The following is an 18,650-nucleotide window of genomic DNA, read 5'->3' on the forward strand; positions in this document are numbered from 1 at the left end:
TGGGCACTACTGAAAACAGCCCAGTCCCATCATCCTGACACCCACCCTTTAGATATTTATAAGCATTGATGAGATCCCCCCTCAGTCTTCTCTTCTCCAGGCTGAACAAACCCAGGTCTCTCAGCGTTTCCTCCTAAGGGAGATGCTCCAGTCCCCTGGTCATCCTGGTAGCTCTCCGCCGGACTTGCTCAGGCAGTTCCCTGTCCTTGTTAAACTGGGGGGCCCAGAACCGGACACAGCACTCCAAATGTGGTCTCACTAGGGCAGAGTAGAGGGGACGGATAACCTCTCTCAGTCTGCTGCCCACACTCCTTTTAATGCACCCCAGGATACCGTTGCCCTTCCTGGCCACAAGGGCACGTTGCTGGCTCATGGTCAGCCTGTTGTCCACCAGCACTCCCAGCTCCCTCTCAGCAGAGCCGCTTTCCAGTAGTTCAGCCCCCAGCCTGTGCTGGTGCAGGGGGTTGTTCCTCCCCAGGTGCAGGACCTTGCACTTGCTCTTGTTGAATTTCATGAGATTCCCCTCAGCCCAGCTCTCCAGCCTGTCCAGGTCTCGTTGGATGGCAGCACAGCCTTCTGGTGTATCGGCCACTCCTCCAGCTTGGCATCATCAGCAAACTTGCTGAGGTTACACTCTATCCCATCATCCAGGTCAGTGAAGAATATGTTGAACAGGACTGGACCCAGCACAGACCCCTGGGCAACACCGCTAGTGACAGGCCTCCATCCAGACTCTGCTCCACTGATCATGAATAGCAATTTGTAATAGCAGTTTGGAGTTTATTTTAGCACATGTAGTGTGTATTCTGAAATTTCTTCTGTTGTAGACTGTCTGGGCCAAAGCCTATAGCTTTAATCTTAGTCAAATCACTAAAGAGTAGGGAAAGATTGAACAGATTCTCTATTTGCATGGTGTACAAATGTCTGAATGTGCCTATAGTCATCTCTGTAAAGCAGGATAATTCCTTTTTTAAGAATGGACAGCCATGTTTCTCAAGGTCAGGTTAGAAGCATTATCCTGGATAGCACTTTGCAGTCTCAGGGTTGCCAGCAGTGTAGAGGGGAGGTGCCTGGGTAAGGCTTTGAAGGCAATATTTTTAAACATATTTTTCATTGAAAATTACTTATTAAATGAAGGTGCTCACAGGCCACTGTGAAAATGTATTTGAGTTCTTTAATGATGCTTACCAAAGATATTCTGCTTATATACTTTTAGACTTTCAAAGTAGTATGGAGTATATGGAACTTCAGGTAATCAAACTGAAGAGAGTATTTTGCAGCATCTCTTGTATGAAGGAGGCATGGGATAAGAAAAAGCAAACATGACTGGCAGAGCTTTTGTGATCTTTCTCTACAAAAACCTTAAAAAAAAAAAGAGCTGACTGAGTCACATTCAGTAGACTAGAAAAATAATCTCCTTTGTACTCCAGTGCATGGATCTGTTACAATAGGTACTTCAGTAGGCTTGTGGGCTGGGGCAGAGCCAGACCTGCCAGTCACTGGCAGCAGGGGAATATCTTGATTCCCAGAGTTCTCATCAGTACTTTTCTTCTGCAGCACTTGGGAGTTCAAGTATCCCTCTCTGCTGCAAGGATTTTCTGGGGAAAAACTTCTAACTTCCTACAGATACTTAGCTAATACTTCTAAATCAGTGCAAATGGTAAATTCTAGGTTCAGATGACCAGAAGTTGCTCTTAAAATCAGCAGATTCCACTAGCTTAATCTCTTCATTGAGGACTGGTGAATTCTAGAAAGTTACCTTCATAAGTACCAATTCTGTATAAAATCAGAATATAGCATTAAGGAGGGGACAACATGATTAATCTTTTTGTGTTATGTAATAAACACACATATATATACACACATAAGTGTGTGTGTGTAACATAATGTAGGTATAACAGAAGTAAGTGGAACTTCTGCTGTATAGATAGGCTGGCAGGTGCCCCCACCTGATGGTACAAACATCAAATACCCCCAAAACACTCTGTGATTTTTCTAGTCCATTCAGGTTGATATCCATCCAGGAGTGACAGGGGTACTCCAAAACAGAAGTGTGAGTGATCATGGGCCCTAAACCAAATTACAGTTATAAAGTACCTCAGCAAGAAGCTGCTGAGCCACAGTATCTGGTTCACTGCTCCTTAAAAATAACTTCTTGTTATTGTTTTGTAGACCCTTCAGCAGGGTGGAGCCAGTGCTGTATCAGAACCTGGAGATACACTATACACTACATGAGGTAGACACACTACCTCATGGGTTCAGTGTACGAGTCATCAAGTGCATCTGGCGTAATTTATTTTTAGGATAATAAAGCAACTAAAGCGTCTGCTAGGCACTTCCACAAGCCCTGTGCCGAAGTTTCCTGAAGTTCAGAATCTGTTACGACATACTAACTTCCAACCCCTAAACCACCTGTGGTCTTCAAAAATACGCAGACACTGCCCAATGATCTTGCTAATTATTGTGCTTTTAAAGAACGATGTTAGTTTCATGCGGGTGTGTATGTATAACAAATACTTTGAGCAGGAGTTAGCAACTGAAAGCATGTGGCAAAAGGTCAAATGTTAATCTCCCTTCCTGAAAACAGTTCAAACTTGCAAAGCTTTGTGACACCTTTGGAATCTGGCATGTTGTCCTATTTCTGTGCTGGACGCTTAAGGTACCATAACCCTTCTGCAAAGCAGGAATAATACAAACATGTAACACATCCACTTTTCATTTTATTCTATGTATAAACAAATAAGCATGCTTAAAATTTCTGTACTAATCTCTACAGTAATTCATTCTCCTAAATGTGTGGCAGGACACGCGTGCATAACTTATTCAGGAGACTGTACTCTGGCCTCAGTCTTTAAGGATAAAGCCTTAATCTTCAGATAATGCTTGTTTCATCCTTTCTTTATCAAAACCTTGTATTTCTACAAACAGGCTAAAATCCACTGTGCCATTACTGTATTGCTTGCTGTTAACAGGCACTGTCTTCCTTTGCATTCCTTGGGAATTCAGTCTGCCTTGTGGTCTTTGACAATGAGAAAAACCCATAAGGGAGCAGCTACACCAAATCACAAACCAGCTGGCCTGCTCCTAGAGAAACGAGGTTAAGCTTTGTTGGAACTTTTATAATCATACTACCAGAGGATGGCATAGAGGAAACTACTTGCTACTTTCTACCTCAAACAGATCCCTAAGCCTAATATAAAGCCTCCAGGAGCAAAGTACAAACTACACCTTTTGCAAGGGGGAGAGAAAGGACTTGGTGATGTAATCAGGGTTATGAAAAACAACATGCTTTTCTTCATATGTATTCTTCTTATACAGCTGCAGCTGCCTGTATCACACAAATCCTGTAATCATTGTCGTAGCCTTGCAAGCGTCAGATCAAGCCATCATCCACTAAGCAGTAATGTCAAAAGCAATGTAGCCGTGTGCTGTCCCATCGCCAGGCAATCCCACTACCCTAACCGCGATATGTGATTGCGGGCATGCATGCTTGCTGTCCAGCTGTTATCTGGGTTTAGAAACATTTTGCAGTTTTTCAGAAAAGCTTGAGATTTTATGACAGTAGAAAGCGAATGTTAATAGTAAAAACATCTACAATTGTGAAAGGACAGTGTTAAAAACTGTAATTAAATATTCATACCAGGGATGTTACTATCATCTGGGCTCTTAGGGTACTGCTTGAATGGATGAAATGAATTCTCTTTCCATTTAACTCGGTGGCCAAATTTACTTGCTTCAGTGGGAATAGGATTAAACTCTTTGATAACAGAATTTCCTGAGGAAGGAAAGTATAGCATGGTCATGGACAAATCTAATAATTTTTCTGCTCTAATCATCTTATGCCTCAAAGAGGCACTTAGACCCCAGGGGGGCTAATATTTACATAATTGTAATTTATTGGGTAAAGATTTTCCTAACGCAAAGAAACATCAAAGTGTTTGCCTTCATCAAGTTCCAGAACAATTTTGAACTTAACATGGAAATGAAAAGTAAAGGAAAATATTTCTTTGGACCAATTAGAGAGTAATGCAACACAGTATTTGAAATCATATAGGTTGTTTGAGTATTTTTAATGGCAGGCAATTAACATTTTGTGACAAGCACTTATCAGTGCCATCACTGGACACAACGTACATGGTTGTGGGGGCTTGGGTGAGTATCTGATTAAAATAATTGGTTAGGTATTTGAGCAGGGTGTTTGTGCTAACTTTATAGGCAAAACAGTGCTTATGTAAGAGAGAGCTTTCCCTAGCATTTAACTTCTCTCTAAAGAATAATATTGGGCATTGCAATTTCAGTAATTGTACCACAGAATATATAATCAGGTAAAATACTGATTGTTTATCTGTTACCTTAGGCTGTAATAACTCTAACTGTGCTGCTTTTTAGTATTTAAATGCAGGCTTGTTTATTTAATACTTTCACACATTTTCTGTTCAAGTTCTTGATCTCCTTTTAGTTACTCTCAGGTAAATTTAATTCAAACAACCACCTACTAATGCCACTCTATACTGCTTGTTGTACAATAATCTCAAGATGCTTTAAAGGCATGAATTACTTGAGCTTTACTGATTAAGTTTCCCACAGATGTGGGAAGTACTGTGCTCTTTCTGCAGGCAGGAAAAAGTAGGAATGGAAGCCCTGGCTTAGGAAATGACACAAGAAAGATCCTCAAACTCAACCACAGCAGTTTGCACTCACGTTTTGTTACAGCCATGGATCATGAGTTTTCAAAATTTTTCGGGATGTGAGCAAGACAGCTGAGAATGTCACACGGACCTCATGGGTTTTTTTAATGAGGGGAAGGAAGGCTGTTTGAGAGGTACTTATTAGGTTAGTGTTGCAGCTGAAGAAGGGTTAGTGGAGAGCTCATGCACCACAAGTACATGACAAAAAGGAGTGGGGGAACAGCTCGAGGAGGAGTTAGGAGAAGCTTCTTAAACACGCTCTCATCTTGAAGTGGTTTTCCTCCTGTTAAGACTTAGGAGGGGATCTTAGCCATTCTCCTGTTTCAAGAGGAAGGCTAGGAGATTTAAAATTTAAGTCTTGGCCTTTTATAATTTTTTTCATTCAAATGAGAGAGAGATTTGAGTTCAAGGCCCAGTTTTCTATGGATTTAATGTACAATATAATATAATATGCCTAGGAGACTTGAACTTCTTATGGTGCAAATACAAGTAGGAAAAAACCTAAAATGCACAGTGTTTTGTTCAAACAATTGAAATCAAAGTAAATTGGTTTCAACAAAATTCTTGTCTGTTGGCATTCCAAGTTTATTGAATATTTCAGTGTCAGAAGAGCTTATAGAAAATTATTTTTTTTAGCTTGTACATTCAAATCTGATAGGGGTGATTTTAAAATCTGTTTTATACTAACATTTATGCTAGAGACCTCACTGTGGAATTTCTTATTTTCTAGCTAAGGTGCAGAAACATTACTATTGACTGATTTACACTCCAGCCAGGCCAAAGCCCTGCCTGATCAAATACTGAAGGGAGAGCTTTAGATAAGAGAGGTGCTAGACAATTTCAAATTCTGAAATAATGGAAAAATTATCTATTTTTCTCGTATTTTGTGAGCAGAAAATGATGGCCTTATTTTAATAGATTATTGTAACAAATTGAGTCCTGAAAGAAAACCAAACCCAAACTTTCTGTCAATAGGGTGCTGTTGCCAAAAGATGACTTTTCCCAAGTTTAAGCGCCCAGACCTTTTGAGATTATAAAAAAGTTCTGTTACTAATGGGTAATTAATGGTTAATCAATACTGTGCTCCATGAATTACCAGTTGGAGTAAAAACTTTTGCAGTTTTATCCATGATGAGGGTTTTGTCTTTTTTTTTCTGTAACTCAGTTAGGTAAGTTTTATTTACTGATTTAATCATGGGCAATTCAAAACAGGTAAAAATAAAATAGGAGGAAAGGGAATGCAAGAATTACTAGTAAAGCTGATGAAAGCAGCAAGTAATAGCTCCATTTTTACTTTGCCACACACCCATAAAAAGGATTTAGCATTTTCTAATGAGCACCTTGGAAGGAAGATCATGACTCAAGGACTAATGGTCCTTGCGACTGCATTGAAACTCATCCCTGGGTAGGTGCAGTGGTGTGTGAGACTGTAGGATATACAGATGCAAGGTTTCCTTTCTGTGGGAGAAAAGGATTTGATAAAGGTTTACAATCTGCCCCAGCTCACAAGGATTAAATTGCTCCTGGATCCCGTAGATCCACTGAGATTTGGTACAGAAAATTAATTAGTGTTTATGTGAAGGACTGCAGTGGTATTTGTCTTCACATTTTAAAAGTTTTTGTTTATTAATAGAAAAAATAGTGGAGAGAAATTCACCACCCCCAAGATTCTGATAACATGCTGGTGCATACGTTTTGGTTTTGTTATTAATTGTCTCAGTGAAATTCCTGCTTTATCTCTTAGTAGTGGTAACAGTAATTGCCCTACCCAGTTTTATTATCTGAAAAGTTTGCAGTTAGTGACAAGTTCTCAGCGATTTTAAAGGATTTTCTTGGTTGACTGTAACACTCCTCAAGTTCCTTATATATTAAATCCAGAACTTGAATTTTCCTGTTGCAGATTATTCTAATGGAAGATTTAAAAATAAATATGTCTGACAGAAATAGCTGCATAAGGCATTGTTTTAGGCCTTGGCCCATGATATATTGTAATCAATGGGTCTCTTTCTGTTGACTAGTCAGGGTTGAAAATGGCGTCTTATAATATGGCTATTTTGTCAGACTTCTATTTTCACACCTTCCACTAGATTTTACTGCAACAGAAAGTTCGGGAGAATAGTATTTGGTTTTAGTGACGAAGCCTTGGACAAAGATTATTATTACTAAGCATAAACAGTGTGAGTATTCAGGTGGTGCTGGAGTGAGGGAATGACTGCCTTGCTCCGGTTTGTACTAGAAATGCCACTGAGAGATGTACAAGCCTGGCATGTACTGCGGTATTCCCTCTTCAGGGAGGAGATAAGCTATTTGTAAATGTTTTGGTTGCACATGCTAGCAGTCTCCTAGTCTAAACAAATCCTCATGCTCATGATGCTCAAAGTCTGGCAGTTTTCTGTGGAGGCAAACTGGGTTTCACTCCTGTGCTACTAGCCACCTCTGAGCCCTGCGTCGCTTTGGTACTGCTAGCTAAAACATTGAATTTTAAATAATTTTCTTCACTGGCAGAATCTTAATGTGACATTTTTGCAAAATTTTCTTCCCTCTGTGTAACGGACTGAATTATATTCAGGGGAAGCTGGTAGTGGCTAGAATTAAGGAAAGAGTCCCTTGAAAAAAGCCCCTTGGAGATCCTCCCAGCACCCCTGCCCTCTGGCTACCCATGCTGAAATGTCCTCTCTACTGGCTTTTAAAAATGCAATTGCCTGTATGTGAGGAGAACATAGTGGAAAAAGTCATAAAAAGTATGCATGATTCACTCTTTACTCATTATTGAGAGAATTACTGTTTGGGGGATTGTTTTGGTTTTGGCTTTTAACATTTATTTTAGTGGTACATTAACTATCACTTATATCTTTGTCTTCTGACCTATTTCACTTTTGATAATTTCTAATTAACATGCTTTTTCTAATTAAATATCAAAGTGCAAGCCTTTTGACTTCAAAACCCTGTAGCTTCTTTTTTTTCCTCTACCAGCTCTACCTTCTTGCTTTGTGTCCCCACACAGAGGGTGTTTTTGGCAGGCCCCTGGCAGCATGCACGGCTGCCATGGATACCGGCAACATAGGCTGCAGAGGACACTGTCAGGCAGTGGAAGCAAAAGAAATAATGGGTGAATGTCCAATCTTGTACAAGTTTAACTTCTTATCCTGCAGCTTAGGTCAACTATGTATATATGAGCAATTAATTTTCTTCCTCTTCCAGGTGTGAGTTTTATTTATGTACCTTTGAATAACCTTGTTTATTATGTGTAGGAAGTATAATTTTTTGATGTAATGACTCCCTTTGATATTAGATTGTTTTAGAAACTATAAAACCAGTGGTGGTTATTGAGGTTTAAGCGTGTGAATCAGCAGGAGAAGCTAGCTGGTGAATTGAAGACTTAAGCGAAGATCCAGATGAACTGTGGTGTATTTACTTAGTCAGACACTGAGAAATAAATGAGTAGGGGGTTGAAGACACATTTTAAATGGGAAATAAATGCAAAGTAAATAGGCTGAGTTTGAGGTGGTAGCATTGAAATGTACATGCTGCACAAGGTACAAGCAGTGTGCTCAGTGGTGAAGAAACCAGAAATTCCTCAAAGCGAGGGTTGAAACGGGCAATAGAATTGTTGTAGAGTTGTGTCATTTGCTAACCACAGCAACATGCCTAATTTCCCTTGCAAACGTGCATGAGTAGGAGGGCAGCTATGCTACAGGTGAAGGTAATAGAGAAAAGGAAGATATTTCTGAAGGAACTGCTGAGATAGGCCATTTTAGCTCTGAGTGAGTTAAAATACCCTCATTTACCTCAATCCATTCTGAAAAGAGGAAAAAAGTATTTTCAGAGTAGGGTTTGTCATATTTATTTGTGTGGTAGTCCCTTGCTCAGTAAGCTGCTAAATAGACTGTACTTCAGCAATCCTTTAAGTGCTTTTCATAATTTCTTTCTAGGAGGTTCTGGGGTTTAGGTAGCGAGGAAGCAGATTTAATGCTAGTTTGTTGTGGGATTCAGCTTTCTCTGATGTTGTGTAGGCGATTTATTTTGCATGGGTTTCGGTCAATCCCTGTGTCCAGTGGGATGGACAGGATGGGAGTACCCATTAATTTTTTCCATCATGGGATTTTGTTGCCCTTAGAAACAGAAACATGGATAAAATGTCACATGGTGCAATTGAGTGGATGGTTTTGCCACACTGGAAATGGTTTAAATTCCTCGGGTCTTAGTTTTTTAAAAAAGAAAGCAAGAGTGGACCTTCAGTTTTCCCTCCTTTCCATTTTGTGTTTGAAGCAAGACTGCCAGCAAGCAGGAGCAGGGAGAATTTGACAGGCTCCATCTTCTGTTCGCAGAGGGACTATGAGATGAGTATGCACCTTACGTTTTTCCCCATCTGAGGAACCTTTCACTAGTGAGGGTTGAAAGTGGTGAATGCAGTGCAGAGGCTATGGCTGTGAGAGTCCTCAGGTACTGGACAAATCTTTGAGATGCGATTTAAGGTATCTTTACAGTGTCTCTGTTGTATCTCATTGCTCAGTGCATGTGCAGGCTGAAGGACTAGGTTTGTAGGGGGTGCTGGCCCATGATTCGAAAAATGTGATTTCTAATCCTGGCTTGGCTATGAACTTTGGGTGAGTCTTTGTAACTTCATTTTTTCTCTTCCATTTCTTCTGCATGGTCAGTTAGTACGGTGTGCTCCTAGGGCCAGGCACAAGTTCTTGCTATCAGCACATACAGTGTGGTTTTGGCCTCGAGGTGGGTCTCTTGGTACAGTTGTAATGTGAATAATATTGCCAGCAGCTTAGTATCTTTTTTGAGATGCATTTAACATTGCTCAAGCTATGCCCAAGTATGCATGAGAGACTTCAATAACATCCAACGTGCAATAAGGATTGTGTCACCGGAAGACTTTAAAATCTCATTGAATGGCTGCAGGGACACTTTCAGAAGCAATAAAGCGCAGTGTACAGCAGTGTGTTGTAAAGCAGGGGAAAAACAATCCAAGTGCAGTCTCATATTTTTTTCATTGAATCTATTGAAATTGATTCCAGTATAACTATAGTGACACTACTTTGTATGCTTTCTTGTCCTGTTATGTACCTTTCACAAAGACATTCATAACGGGGTGGAGGGGACTTTCTTTCACTTGTATGATTCTGGCTCCAATTTGGTCTAAGATGTGCAGGAAAGGAAGCATGTTTTAAAAAATCTACATGGAGTAATTCTAGCTGGTAGGTGACCACAGTTGTTTGTTTTGTGCTATTTATGGCAATTATGTGTACAACTGGCAAAGTAGCCATGTGTATCGTTAGCATGTCCAGTTAAGCTAACTTTTAGCAATGTGATATCCTGAGAAGGTCATGTATGCAAGTAGCAATTTAGCCAATTAGAATATTGAACCTATGAGTTAAACAGGGTGACACTGATCCCTCAAAGGTTTTACTAAATTCTTTTGGTTTGTTACTTTTTAGCATTATGTTGGTGTGATGTAGTGCTATACATGTATGGCAGCATCACAAATGTCAGTAGGCAACTTATTAAAGCACCATCTGTCACATTTTTGATGCTTTTGGATATTCAGTTTTAAGCATTATATAAAGTAAAAGATTATCTTAGGGTTATTGGTGGAGAAAAAAGGCATACAAGGAGGCTGTATGAACTGGTTTATACAATGTGATTGCCTGAGATAGCAGAGATTTGGACCTCATGACCCAGTTGATGTCTGCGTTCAAGTAACGTTACTAGTCATGATGCTGTAAGTATATAAGAAATACCCGCCTACTGTCACTTTCTGTTGGCAAAAAGGACCACGTTGACTAGTACAGATTTTGACTTCAGTCATTTTCTTTTCACCTGGCAGTTTTCTTTTTCAGGGATTGCATTGTTTGAACATCTCTGTTTCAAAATAAAGAATGAGCCCTTCCTGGAGGGTATTGACTTAACATTGAGATTTTGGACTTTGCTAAAAGAAATCTGTCTAAAACTTTAGAGTGGAAGCCTTTGTGTTTGCTGGATTGTGGAGAATTAACTTCATAAACCCGAGTGATGCTTGTTTACAGCGTAGTTGCTGTTGCACTGAAGACTACACGAGTACATGCAGTTGCTTCTCCTCTCTGTCTTTGCCTGGCTTGCTGTTTCTCCAGTTGACCCAGGGAGAAAAATACAAAGACATAGGCTCAACATATGTGGTAAATGAGATGTGCAGTCATTTTTTGCTAGCAAACTGAAGATTGCTAGCCATATTAAAGAGCTGAAAAGCTCTTGTTTGCTGTTCAGAGCATTGCTTGTGAGAAAACACACTTAGCCTCGTTATATGGAAGCATTAAACAGTAGACACAAAAAGGTAAAAGTGCTGCAGCTGGAGTCAAAGAATTTGAAAAATGTGTTGCTTGGTAAATGTGATAAAAGACAAAACCGTTTAGAAGCGGAAGAACAGTTGTTTAAAGCAAATATGTCAGATCCTTGGTGAATAACTGGTAGCTCTAAGTAACTTTTGTTTTAGAAGTATTTAATTTTTCAAGAAGGATTTTCTTATGTCAGAGTCGCTGTAGTATAAGGCTGAAATTGAAGGCACCAGGGAGAAGGCTGCGTATATGTTGTAGAGAGTTGCTGCTGTGGTGAGGAGACCATTGTAACGACACAGAAAAGAATACCTAAACACAATAATTTGCAAAGAAATTACTGAACGACAAGGCTAAACCATGGAGCAGATTCTCACCTGATGTAAACCAGCAGAGCTCCAGGAAAGTCAAGGGAAGGAATACTAATTTGTGTCGCAGCTGGCAGCTTATTTTATTGAACATGTATTTTACTTCTTTATTTGACATACAGGATCAGATTTAGTCATCTGTTGATCTCTCTACTCCAGCCAGGATTCCCCCAGTTTGATAATGCTTCATTTTTGTGTAACATCTTAATCACATCTGATGTAATCAGTTATGATATTGTGGCTGTGCAGAGGATTGTAATTTAAAGTGAGGAGCAAGCAGCTGGAAGAGAAGAATTCATAGCAACGATACCAAATTTTTTATTACCTTTCATCTCAGATTCTTCATTACTTTGGTGATAGCAATAGAGAATACGGAGCATGGGGAATGAGGATACTGTAATGGTGAAATGGCAACCTGTGGTTTTTCAGTCCTTGCTCAGAATAAGGCCTGCTCGTCCGTGACACCTCCTGAATCCAATGAAAGTCCAATTTCGGTAATAAGCAAAGAGTAGCAGGGAACACCCATTAAAGTATCAACAGAATTATCCCTCAATTAATTGATTTTGAAATATAATGGGATAATTTCTCATAAGGCTGGGTTTTTGGTTTTGTTGTGTTTTGTTTTGGTTTTGCGTTTGTTTTTTTGTTTTTTTAAATTAAAGATATTCCAAGCAAATGGCTCCAGATAGTAGTTACTGTGGGATAAAAATATTCTTCCATACTAACTGTTGAATAAAGAAAATGCTGTTGAATTCTCTTTACAGGGGAGCACTTTCAAGACAGGCACGGGACAGGTCATAGAGATAAAATGGCTACCCTCAGACCTTTTAACACAATACAGTTAACTACAGACATTTGTTCCTCTGAGAAAACATTTTAGACCTCAGTTCTCTGATGTCAGACTAGATTAGTAACATTCGATCTATTACGGATGTCTGAGCTCTTTTATGACTAATGCAACAATAGATGCTTCATGTCATCATACAGTAACGTTAAAAAAAATGACTACTAGACAGTCCTGAAAATTTAGTGGAAAGTTTTGTATTTTATAATGTGATGCTAATGGAACAGGAAGAGGATAGCACAGAAGCTGGGACACGTAGCTCCCCTGGGACCACTGTTAGACCCAGGGGAGTTACTTTGTACAAACAATTATCGAAAGGATGCTTAGGTAATTAAACAAAAGCCATTTTTATTGAACCAAAGTGACTCACAGGTATGGGTCAAATGTGCAAAATTTTTCACTTTTGAGATATGCTTCATTTTTGAACTCCCAAAATTAAGTTATAAATGTTACATTTCAGATGGAAAAGTGGTTTCTTTGTGGAGAAAACAGGAATATTTTTGGTTCTAGACTGGCGTTTTTCCACATTTTGTCTTTGGCCAAAGAACTGCACAGCAGCATTTCTGTAAAAACATAACACTGGGCCAGCCTGTTATTACTCCACACCCTCTGTCTGTTGGCTGATGCGGGCTGGGGAGCCCTTCCTACCTGCGGCTCACCCGAGTGCCCTGTTCCCATGAGCCGCTGCTGCCCCATGTGCTCCCGACACCTTCCCTGCTGCTGCTCCGCTCACTGCTTTTCTTTGCACCATCGCTGCACTTTCCGCTGCTGCGGTTACCGCTGGCACCGTGTCACGGGAGCAGGACGGCGACGGGTACGGGCGCAGCAGTGGTGGCAGCCTGAGCTGCCGCGGAGGCGGTGGCAGGACATGGCCATCTGAATGTTTCAAACTGCAGTACATAGGCTGCGCCCAACGGGTTTTGTCCTCTAGGTCCTTTTATTTGCTACTAGATTCTCCTGGGGGATTTTGTAAAAGCAGTAACAGTTCAAGGACTTACTTTGCCTTTAGTGACAGGAAAAACTGTAAAACTAAACCTGAAAATACCTGCTCAGTTTATGTGCAAAGTTAACTTCCCTTTACACGCTGAGATGAGAAGTGTCAGCAGCGCTCACCAGCAGCCTTCTAAGGACAGTGATTCTCTATGCGGTGTGGTCTCTTTGGTCACATACTGAGCAACACAAAAATGAAATTTTACTTCGGACTAATTTCTGCTGCTGTTTTCCATCTTGATAACATGAGCACACTAGGTTCTGTGTAAACTGATTATCTGCCCCTTGGGCCCCTCTTTTGTTTGTGCTCTGTAAGCCCTGATGAGAAGCTGTTGTTTCCCAGAGATGTTGATTGTATTGTATTGTATCAGAAGGAGATGCTGTCTGCTGCAGCTGAGATGACACTGAGTTTCAACACACTTATGTAAAGTGTCCATGCAATAATTGCTCTTGATTTCAGGAAAAGAAAATTAAGATACATGGAGTCACACCCATATGTACATCTGTCTGAGCATGACTCTGTAGTATAATACTTTTTGGATTTTTAGTGAAAACAGATTGAACTTCTCTTTCTGGTCTTGCCAGGGAAAGAAATTGTGGGGATGAAGTTAAGTCCTGATGAGCTTTAATTCCTTTGAGTGATCTGGAAAGCAGTATGAAATCCTAGATGATAGATGGCAAAGGGGTATCCAGATAACACTGACTTGTTCAAACAGCTATATTGCATGATTATATCTCATCCCCTGATCAGAAATGAAGTTGATGGCAGTGATATATGGTTGAAGAGATAGAACTGACAAAATAACACAGTGGCTTAGCCAGGGAGTTAAGAAAACAGAAGTACATACTGAATGAAGTAGGCTTTTAAACATCTAAAATGAATTTACTTCTCATCACAAATTCCTGTATTCTACAACTCTTTGCCTGGCAGCATGGTGTTCTGGAAACAGCAAAAACTTGGAGGGATTTTCAATCCTTGAGAAGAATAATGTAATTTCATTTATTGATTTGGTTTTTAGATGAAATCATGAGAAGCTGCCCACTATGACATCACTTGTTAGCAGCACAGTGTTGGCCAGGGGATTGGCAAGCACCCCAGTTAGAGTTCCCGGTGTCTGGGAGCTCAGCTGGCTGCATGGTCCCCGTGCTACCCCTCCCGCCTGCTACTTCCACCATCTTGTAGAGTGAGGAGTGAGGGCAGGGTGTGCTGAATTTTCCACTTACTGATAAACCTGGAGTAACTAATAGCTGTTACTCCTGCCTCATTTTGTTCAAACCCTAATCCCGCTCCCCTTGAGGGAAGAATCTGCCTGCCTCTCCATTAGGAGAAATTTATGCCGCTTTGTTATTGGCTTTCCTCCTCCCTTGCGTTTTATGCAGAAGGGATAATAGTGTTCTGTATCATGAAATCTCCTTCCATTATTTATCAAACCAACCACATCCTGGCATGACTTTGCTTTTCCCTGTAGTAAGGCTTCCGAGCCAAAACTTAATAAATATGCACAAATGCTATTATATCCAAAGTGCTGTGCATCACTGGAGTGCAGTGGTTGTAAAGTGCGTGCTCTGTGTGTGGACCTACATACCTAACGAGTATATATAAGCTGTGTGTAGGTATGCTGAAAATTTAAGGAACATAACAAGTTGCTATGAATGAGTTGTGGGTGTTCAAAGGTCAGAAATATTCTGTATATACAACTGTCTGCTATAATGAGATGTGCAGCAGTCCCGGCACACGACAGATACTGAGTATTCGTGTGAAGAAACTGTGTCGTAACAAGGGTCTGGTCAATGAACATACTCATATGATTGAGTGCCACTGATTTTGGTTTAAGTGAAGTGTCTAAACAGTTAAGGACTTAAATATCTTGGTGGATTTGGGATTAGAAATAGAATTGCCAGATTCTTGTGTATGTTTTGAAAAAATGCTTCAACATGAGGTCTAAGTATAGATGAGCTATTTTCTTTTTTAAACTATGATGTTATTTTTTTGTAATTTGAATTAAGAATTTTATATTAAAATGTAAATAATGACATGGATTAGTAACTGGCTGCAAAATGAGGTAAAGGAAAAATCCAGGTTACCTTGAATTTAGGTGTTACGACACTTCACTTTTTGATTGTACAAGCAGGGAATCCAGAACCCAGATTGGGGACACAGACTTTTAAAGCGGTTACTGCATGAACTTAAATCTCAGTGAAAAAGAAACTGCAGAGTAAGGTTAGGCACATCTGAAGAGCATTTTAAGACAGCAAGAGTGCAGATCGGTCTATGGATACCTACTTTGAATGAGCTGAGAGAGGACAGGAGTGAAAATTAACTCAGTCCTTAAATCGGAGCCACAGGAGCTCGCTTCTGTGCACTGGGAGTGCATGTTTCTGTGCCATCTGCTGAAGATGTGTGGCTTTGGTCTGTTTTTTAAAAAAGTGGCCAGAGTGCACTCTTCACAAATTGCCTAAAAGTGCAGGTAGTGGAGTCCCCTTTGATGTATCAGCTCAGTAGTTTGAGCTTTAGTCTAGGAAGTGAAATAGCACCAGGTTCATCTGGGCATGATTCATCCCCCATCCACCACCTGCTGCAGGAGTGTGTGCAGTGGGGGATGAAGGGGACTGGGGAAGGCACTTTCCATTACAGCTATTGATGCTGTGTCATTATGGCAAGGCAAATTCAAAAGGCCACAGAGGAAAAATACATCCTGTAGTGTTTTGCTAAGGGCATCATCTGGACTAAGGAAGTCCTGTGCCTCAGTTGTCTCCCAGTGCCTGTTTATGTGCCTCCCAAGAAATGTTTAGGGGACTGTTTGGCTTCCCCAGAAGAGGAAAAAGCAGAGCTGGGGGTGTGGGGAGACTACAAGTGTAGATACCTGGATAATTTGAAACTCAAGCTGGGAGTTGATTGCTGGAGGCCATTGCTTCCAGGATTACGCAGAAGCTAATGTGAGTTTGTAATGGGACCTTCACTTATCCAGCTAAATCAACTTCATGCTGCATCATGCTTTAAAAAGCTTTAAAAGCTGATGCTTGTCTTTGAAGCTGAACCTGAAAATCTCAAACTCCTGGTAAGCCTTTAGAATGAAATGCTAAAGTTTCCAAGTTTGAGGCTTAATAATAAAAATGTCGTGCTGATAGTTAACTAAATAAAATTAAAAATTATTGTTCCTGATGACTTTTCTTTGTACCAGGGCTCACCCTTAAAGGGTTTTTGATTTCTGGCAGCTTCTTCAGAATTTCTAGTAGAAAGAGGCAATATGGTCAGTACTTAGTTTTTGCATTAGAATCTCTTTTAAATTATTTATTGATATGTTTTTTAATGAATCATGCCATGATTTTTTTTTCAGACAGGCAACTTCATGGGAGAGAAGTTTATCAATAGATTACATTTACCATACCATGGTAGTGTTCCAGATTGTTGGGATATTTGGAACTATGTCTAAAGCTGAAGTTCTGCTAGTTAACAACTTCTTATTTTCTTTAAAATGATTTTGTCACATTTCTGGTTCAGGGTAAAAAAAGTTGAAAATTTGAAACCTTAAACTGGGGGTTGAATTAATTGGAATTTTAAATTCTCAGTACTTTTAATTTTAGTAACACAGAAAATATTCCAAATTCAAAGTCTTAGACCTTCTTATCAGAAAGGATCTACTTCTCAGTAATAGGTTGTCAGAATATGAAGCCTTTCAAGTACTGGGGGAATATCTACTGAAAATAACTGAACTGGTTTTGGCCTTGCTAAGTCAGCCTGTCACTGAAGCGCATTTCAGAATACATAGGGGCGTTTCACAGATGTGGCATGTAACACTGTATGTACTGATATGTTCTGCTATCTCTTTGCTGAGTACTAGCGCACGTATCCAGATTTCCTGCTCTGGAAGACGAATACCAATCATCTGTGTGTTCAAAAGAGAGAAAGTGAGGGAAGGATAGAATCTGTCCAGTGAAAGCCAGGGTTGAGCTCAGCATTAGGTGTAATTGGGGAGCTCAGCTGTGTAACAGTATAAGAATGTATAATATAATATGTATAATATAATAACATATAATGATGTATAATGTTCCCTTCTCCATTCTCTCACAGGTTCGTTCTTTCTTTCTGCTAGAGTGTCATGTCACATCTTTTTGAGGTTTACTGGAAGTCTTTTTTCCTCAGTAATTCATTATTGACGGTAGTCTAACTTCAGACAAAAGAATTATTCTGAAGCAAAATGTTCTCATTTTAACATGATTTCTCTGAGGCTCAAAATCTCCATTTTCTATTATTCTGGATATAAAAATTCTGTTATCTGCTGAAGACAACCACCCAGTGCTGCTCCATTGTGGGTACGATTTATTCTGCTGCCTTGCGCAGAGCTCTGTGGTGCTAGTGGTCATGGTATTGTAGCTTTGGTGGCGGTGGTGTTGTGGTGGAGCTCAGGAGCCATCCAGTACTGTGATTATAATTGTGTAAAGGGTTTAGTGAGTGCAAGGGTGCCCTCTGGTCAGAATAACATGCAGTAAGCGATTTGTAGTGTAGGTAGAACCTTTGATAAAGCCAAACCCAAGTTTTGGAGATAAAGTATTTGTGTGATGTGCCTTATTTACATTTCAGTGTGTATTAAGGTCTCCTGATCACAGGGACAGGTGGGATGAGGGAACACACCCTCATGATGAGATGAGGAGTACGGCAGTACTTTGCTTATGGCACGATATTTTGACAGACATTGTGTTAAAAAACCAAACGAACAAACCAAAACACAAGAAAAAGAAAAAGCTTCTGCACATGTTAAAATTGGTGCTAGGCACGGGGTAAAGGATTTCTGGATTACCCATGGCACAAAAGGAGGGATTGCTGACAGCTGGTGGGGGAAGGAAGTAATCTCCTGAAATTCTCTGACGGTGGTGTGGCCTCCTGCTCCGTGTGTTGCTGCTGCTCCTATGGCCTCCTCAGGCAGCAGTGCCCTGTGCTTGGAAGCTGCGGCAGGTCAGTGAGAGCAGCTGCGGTTGGGTGCCAGCAGCCACCCAGGGTAGATTCCAGATCCAGAGCAAGCCAGAACCTAATGCACTCAGTACCATGAAATACACTGGCGTGAATGATAATGTCAGTAAATCACTTTGTCGCTATTGATTTTCTTTCATTGGATCAATGCAGCCAGATTTAATGTGAGAACAAACAAGGAGAGCTACAAGTAATAACCTGCAGAATCTTCCAGCAGTTGAACTTGCTGTACAAATGCCAGATTTTGATCAAAGCATATCTTTGTATGATTGGAGTGTGAGGAAGTTTTAAGATGACTTGAACAGAAGGTCTCATTATTTTTGCTTGAATGTAAATACATGGATTATTTCCTTTAGGAAGAACAGAATGTTACGTTTGTGATTTTTTCTATCTCCATGCTGGAAGACAGAATATTACATAATATTGGTTGAAGCAAGCCTTTTTTGATCTCTGTACTCCCTTCAAATTCTGGGT

General features: G+C 40.2%; 1 long non-coding RNA gene across 1 annotated transcript in view; it reads left to right on the plus strand.

The window, feature by feature from the left end:
• LOC142057929 (uncharacterized) overlaps positions 1-18,650 on the plus strand; it is a 363,120-nt gene that overhangs the window by 233,529 nt on the left and 110,941 nt on the right. The window contains exon 6 of the long non-coding RNA XR_012660809.1: positions 17,280-17,367. This is a non-coding gene — a long non-coding RNA (uncharacterized LOC142057929). The remainder of the gene's footprint in view (positions 1-17,279; positions 17,368-18,650) is intronic.

Source organism: Phalacrocorax aristotelis, chromosome 5 (assembly GCF_949628215.1).
Source record: "Phalacrocorax aristotelis chromosome 5, bGulAri2.1, whole genome shotgun sequence".
NCBI classification, from domain to species: Eukaryota; Metazoa; Chordata; class Aves; order Suliformes; family Phalacrocoracidae; genus Phalacrocorax; species Phalacrocorax aristotelis.